Raw genomic sequence first — 6,067 nt, 5'->3', positions numbered from 1 at the left:
AGCATGAACTAAACCAAAGGAAAGGGAGGAGCAGAGACAAAATACAAAGAACACTTAAAGGCATATGACAGTCATATGAAACATGACACTACTCCACTACTCAGCAATGTAAAAGAGCTCTTCTTCCACTGATTTACGATAACGTGAAAATATAGCTTTCAACAAAGGATCCCTGAGATCTTAAAAAAGTGTTCCTCTGGGGAAAAGGTTGAGAAGGATCACTAAAAATAATATGATGGTGATACTAGTGGCAAAAATACTACGAATGTAAAAATGCCAAGAAAAATAACTTCACGGCTTATACACAATACAAATCAGTTAAAAAAAAAAGGCACAAAAATCTTTGAGCCAAAACGAAATAATCTGGTGGGCTCTGCCATATTGCCTCATCTAATGGAGAGTATAATCTGGCCTGCTCTTGCCAGTGGCTCTGTTGATGACAGATATTGACTGGTGGATAACATTGCAAGGTGTGTGCTGTGGGAGAAGTGTCTAATGCCACAGAAGGCAGAAAGAGTGGCCAGCTGTCAACTTTCTCTGCAAATTAAAATATGCACATATCTTTCTGAATTAACATCTTAGGCTATGGACCACATTTTGATATGAGGTAACAACTCCTTTTAAATTTAACTATTTCTGAAAAAAAAATCACCTAAAATGCAGAATTTTAATGGATGTGTTAGCAACCCTGGTGCCAGGCAAAGGGTGCCTCTCACTTCAGACAAGCTGTCAGGACCATCAAAGGTCTGATGGACAAGGACAGTAGGGTCTCATACTCCTAATGTAGGAAGAAGGGACACAACAAATGCATACCTTCCACCTTTCTGAGATGGAACGAGGGACACCTATAAGCACAAGTATGTATTCATAGGACACCCCCCTGCCAAGCCCCTTTACAGGGAGAATTAATAATCAAAAAATGATTGGTTAAACACCCTAACTTCAGACAATCTGTCAGAACCAGGGGCGGACTGACCATTTGGAAACTCAGGCACTGCCCGAGGGCCCGGGGTCGGTAGGGGGCCCCATGAGATGCCCCTGGTACCTTTTTCATAGGCTTTTTTGAGTTTGGGCAAGGAAACAGGGGCCCCATGATCCCCTATTGCCCGGGGGCCCCATGAGTTGTCAGTCTACCCTTGGTCAGAACCATCAAAGGTCTGATGGACAAGATCAGTAGGGTCTCATACTACTAATGTACGAACAAGGGACATAACAAATGCATACCTCCCAACTTTCTGAGATGGAACGAGGGATACCTATAAGCAAAAGTATGTATTCATAGGACACATCCACTTCCACGCCCCCTTACAAGGAGAACGAATACCCCAAAAATTATTGGTTAAACCCACAAGTGCTTTTTTTACCCCTACGTTTCATTTATATTGGCTTTTGAAATGTACAAATGCAACAATTTAGAAATTGGATGAAAGGTTTAACACAGTTAAACACTCTTTGATAGATAAATAGTGCATTTTTTATTACAGATATATACATCAGACCAAAATGAGGGACAAATGAGGAGGAAAGAGGCACAGAGGGACTTTGTTCCAAATAAGGGACAGTCTCTCAAACTCAGGGACAGTTGCAAGCTATGCAAATGCATAGTTGGCAAGCAGAAGCAAATCAAGGCAAAATCAGAGGGCTAGAAACCAGAGTTGGTAGTGATCCAAAGCCCAAAAAGGAATCAATCAGATATAAAACATACAGACTGAGCATAATCTGACACCAAAGGGGAAATGGCTAATTATGGTAGAAAGACATGCTATAAGCAGGTGGCAAAGAGTACTTGCCTACTCTCTGTATAATACTCTCAGGAACTAGACTTGCTCTTCATTGGCCTTCAGCCAAGTGGGAAGGGTTTGGCCACTGGACATCCCATAAGTCAAGTCCTCTAGATTTCCTATCTGGCAGTAGCTGTCAGACAGTGGGAAATAGATCATCTATAATATAAGAATTCACATAGGATTAAAGGTGAAGCTATCCATAATAGCAAACAACATAAAGATGAATTGCATAAAAACATTAACAAGGTTATCTAAGGGAAGGTTATCCAAGGCAAGATTGGAAATTAAGGAAGCTGTGGTACATACAGCAAAGGATCTTATAGACTACAAGGTCTGAAAATGTTTTAGCACCTGGCCTATAGGAAGACATCCCTAAATGGCCATAGGCAGAGTACAAATAACACAGGTGTGGGCAAGCAGAGCAGGGTGGAGACAGCCCAGGGACAGGTAACATACAAGTGACAGTGGAAAAGCAGACAATGAGTAAACAGAAAGGATAACCCAGCAAACAGAGACAGGAACATTGAGATTTGCTCCAAGTACCTCCTTGTATGAGCACTGATCTGCTACTTTGCATTCCTTGCTCTGTCCTCAAAGCCTTTCAGACATAAAAAATTGGGTTATAAATCTTGCTTTATAAGACATTTTATTCTTCATTCTTTACGCCCAAAGGAAGCCAGTAGTTTGAGAACTGACCAGAGGCTCTACAACTGATCTCCAAGCATCTGAAATGGCCAACTACTACTGGCCATCAACTGATGGAGTTCTTCTGGTATTTAAATGAAAGTGAAAAACTGCTTTCCCTTTCATTTAAGGATGCCTTTCTCTACTGACCACCAATATAAAGGAGTCCTTCTACACTGATCACCAATATAAGGAGTTTCCTCCTCTACCGACCACCAATGTACAGTACAGGGGCACCTGTCCTCTTACCACCAATTAAGGGGTTCTTTCTCCAATGCCCACCAATATAAGGGGTTCCTCCTCTACTGACCACCAGTGTAAAGGGCCACCTCTGGCCAACACTGTAAGGGATTCCTTCTCCACCACCCACCAGTGTGAGGGACCCTTCTTCACTGACCCCTAATCTAAGGAGGCACCTCTACCATTAACAACAAATCATTTTTTGTGAATCTGTCATTACGTTTATTAAGTGGAGATCCTGCCAGTGCCAGTACTTCATGTTGTAGGTGGACAATATTAGCCACTGCCTTGCAATTCTAGCACATACAGTATGTAACCCAACAACCAACTGAAAGAACTTTCACGGCAGGTCTATTTATATGTTCTTTTACCCAAGATCCAAACACCTTTCACTCAAGAGTCACACATATTTTCGATTCAATGTGTGAATCTTGTGAGAAAACATTTGTAAATAGACCCATAAGTGTAAGAAGGAGGAATAAACCCACAAGAGTAAAATCAGTCTGTATATGCAGTAAAGCATGCTTGTTATATTAACTGTGCAACCTAAGGGGTTAATCCTCTGCATTGTTTAAAAAAGATGTTTGATCCTGTCTTTTCTGATCCTCCCCTTCTTCTACTGTCCCCAATACATCTGCTGATAGTATGTAGCCATTGGAGACATTCTGCACATGCTCAGTTTGGTATGTATTGCTAGAGAGGTTTTTTTTTCCCCCTTGGGAGAGTGCATGTGATCAGCACAGGGCCAATCAACACTGTCCAGATGGAAGGTTGGCGGTCCTGCAGCCTCTTAGGACAATCAGGGGAGAATGAAAACTCCTCCTGCAAGCTTTAACCAGTGCTCTGCTGGACACTGGTAGAAGACACAAGACTGCTCTAAATGCTGAATCGAAAAGATATTTAGCAGTTTATATTTGCTAAAATAATTGCACTTCCATGTTCTGTGTACTGTGGGAGACCAGATATAGTGAATGCAGGGTCCGGGGAGACCAGATATAGTGAATGCAGGGTCCGGGGAGACCAGATATAGTGAATGCAGGGTCCAGGGAGATCAGATATAGTGAATGCAGGGTCCTGGGAGACCAGATATAGTGAATGCAGGGTCCGGGGAGACCAGATATAGTGAATGCAGGGTCCTGGGAGACCAGTTATAGTGAATGCAGGGTCCGGGGAGACCAGATATAGTGAATGCAGGGTCCGGGGAGACCAGATATAGTGAATGCAGGGTCCTGGGAGACCAGTTATAGTGAATGCAGGGTCCGGGGAGACCAGATATAGTGAATGCAGGGTCATGGGTTTAGTAACTATAAACTATAATTTCATTCAAAGTATATATGTTTATTAAAAGGAGAAGTATGGCTAAAGCTTTTTTGGCTGTACTACTATGGATCACAGGAGTGCAGTTCGTTCTGCACTCCTGTGAACTGTTTTCAGCTGACAGTGGGCTGAAGCCTGGAGCAGCAGCTGCCTCAACCTCTCAGCTGTGCCGCTGGGAGACTGAGCCAGCTGCTGCCTCCCTTCCCCAGCCCAGCACTCCAGTGAGAGCTGGAAGGGCAGAGCAGAGAGCTGGAGACTGACAATCATGGCTCTCTGCTCAGAGCAGAGAGGAGAACTGAGCGGTCAGCGGTGTTTGATTGCTCAGTTTTCAGTGCAGAACCAGCAGGGGACTGAAGCAGCATCGGATCAATACTACAGCCACCTAGGAGAGTATGATTATTTTATTTTAATACATATCCCATATTTCTCTTTTAACCATTCCAATACCAGGCACTTTCACCCCCTTCCTGCCCAGGCCAATTTTCAGCTCTCAGTGCTGTTGCACTTTGAAAGAGAATTGCGTGGTCATGCATCACTGTACCCAACTTAAATGTTTATCATTTTTTAAGACAGATTTCCTTTGGTCGTATTTAATCACCTCTGTGTTTTTTTATTGTTTGCTAAACAAATGAGAAAAGACCAAACATTTAAAAAAAATATGTTTGTCTTTTCCTCTGTTATAAACTTTTGCAAATAAATAATTTTTTTCTTCACTAATGTGCACTGATCAGGCAACACTGATGGACATTAATAAGACACTGTTGAGGCAGCACTGATGGGCACTGATAAGCTGCACTGATGAGGAGGCATTGATGGGCACTGATAAGCAGCACTGATGAGGAGGCATTGATGGGCACTGATAAGCAGCACTGATGAGGAGGCAATGATGGGCACTGATAAGCTGCGCTGATAATCAGGACACTGATGATCAGTACCCTGATTATCAATGTAAACAAAGTACTGACTAGTGTTGGGCTTGATTTTCAACTCGAACATTGGCCGTTCGAACACATGAATGGTGATGTCGTTCGGCAAGCTGTTCGCCCGCCATGCCCCACAATGCACTGTGCCCTGACAGTGCATTGTGATTGACCAAAGCAATGCACCTAACCACAGGTGGCCATACACAGCACATGATGACATCACAAGGGGCGGGGTCACCACAATGGCATCTTCAGTATTTAAGAACTGTCATCCTCGTGCAGCTGTCAGACAGCGGGAGCCAGCGTCGAGAATTCCAATAATTCACCCGCCCGCAGACCCCCATAACCACCATGGGGACAGTGTTGGTCTGGTATGGTTATGGTTCAGGAGGAAGGGGGGCTTGCTCGCCTGCCGGGCTGCATATGGATTTTGGGGGGGACCCCCACGCCACTTTTAAAAACATTTTGTTGTGGGGGGTTCCCCTCAAGGGCTTAGTAAGAGCAATTCTTGGTAAGGGCAATTCTTTTTACATTCAGCTGTCAGCAGGGAACCCCGCTGACAGCTGAAACATTAAAGAATGTTTTCACTGCTAAAATACCGCATGACTTAATAATATAACTCATGTGGTATTTTAGTAGCTGTGAGATATCTTACCACATACTCAGATGCGGTAAAAAACAGCTTAGTGAATTGTCCCCTCTGTTCAAAGGTCGTGGTCGAACTCTCTTTGGGTTTGAATGTTCGACCGCAAACTGAACAGGGGGGGTGTTTGCTCAGCCCATCACTAGTACTGCCAGCCTTGCCGGTTTTTGGCTGTCTTTTCCTGACACAGACACAGCGTGTGACAAAAAGACTGCCGATAACCAGTAAGTCTGTTTACATGTGATCAGCTATGAATGGAACAGCTGTTCACATGGTATAGGGCTGCTGTGATTGGCCCTTTACCGCAATCTGTGTCCAAAGGAAGAAGGAGTTCATTGGGACTAGTTACAGTAAACTAAGGCTTAAAATGGAATTCCAGGCACCTATATTGACTAACCTGTGTAAGAAAGATGTACACTTGTGTTTAAAATAATAGCAGTGTGTTGAAAAAAGTGAATAAAGCTCAAAATCCTTCT

Source organism: Staurois parvus, unplaced genomic scaffold, assembly GCF_062004578.1.
Source record: "Staurois parvus isolate SC_StPar_1 unplaced genomic scaffold, SC_StPar_1.0 ptg000388l, whole genome shotgun sequence".
NCBI classification, from domain to species: Eukaryota; Metazoa; Chordata; class Amphibia; order Anura; family Ranidae; genus Staurois; species Staurois parvus.
The sequence above is the reverse complement of the archived record's forward strand: the minus strand, read 5'-3'. Positions refer to the sequence as shown.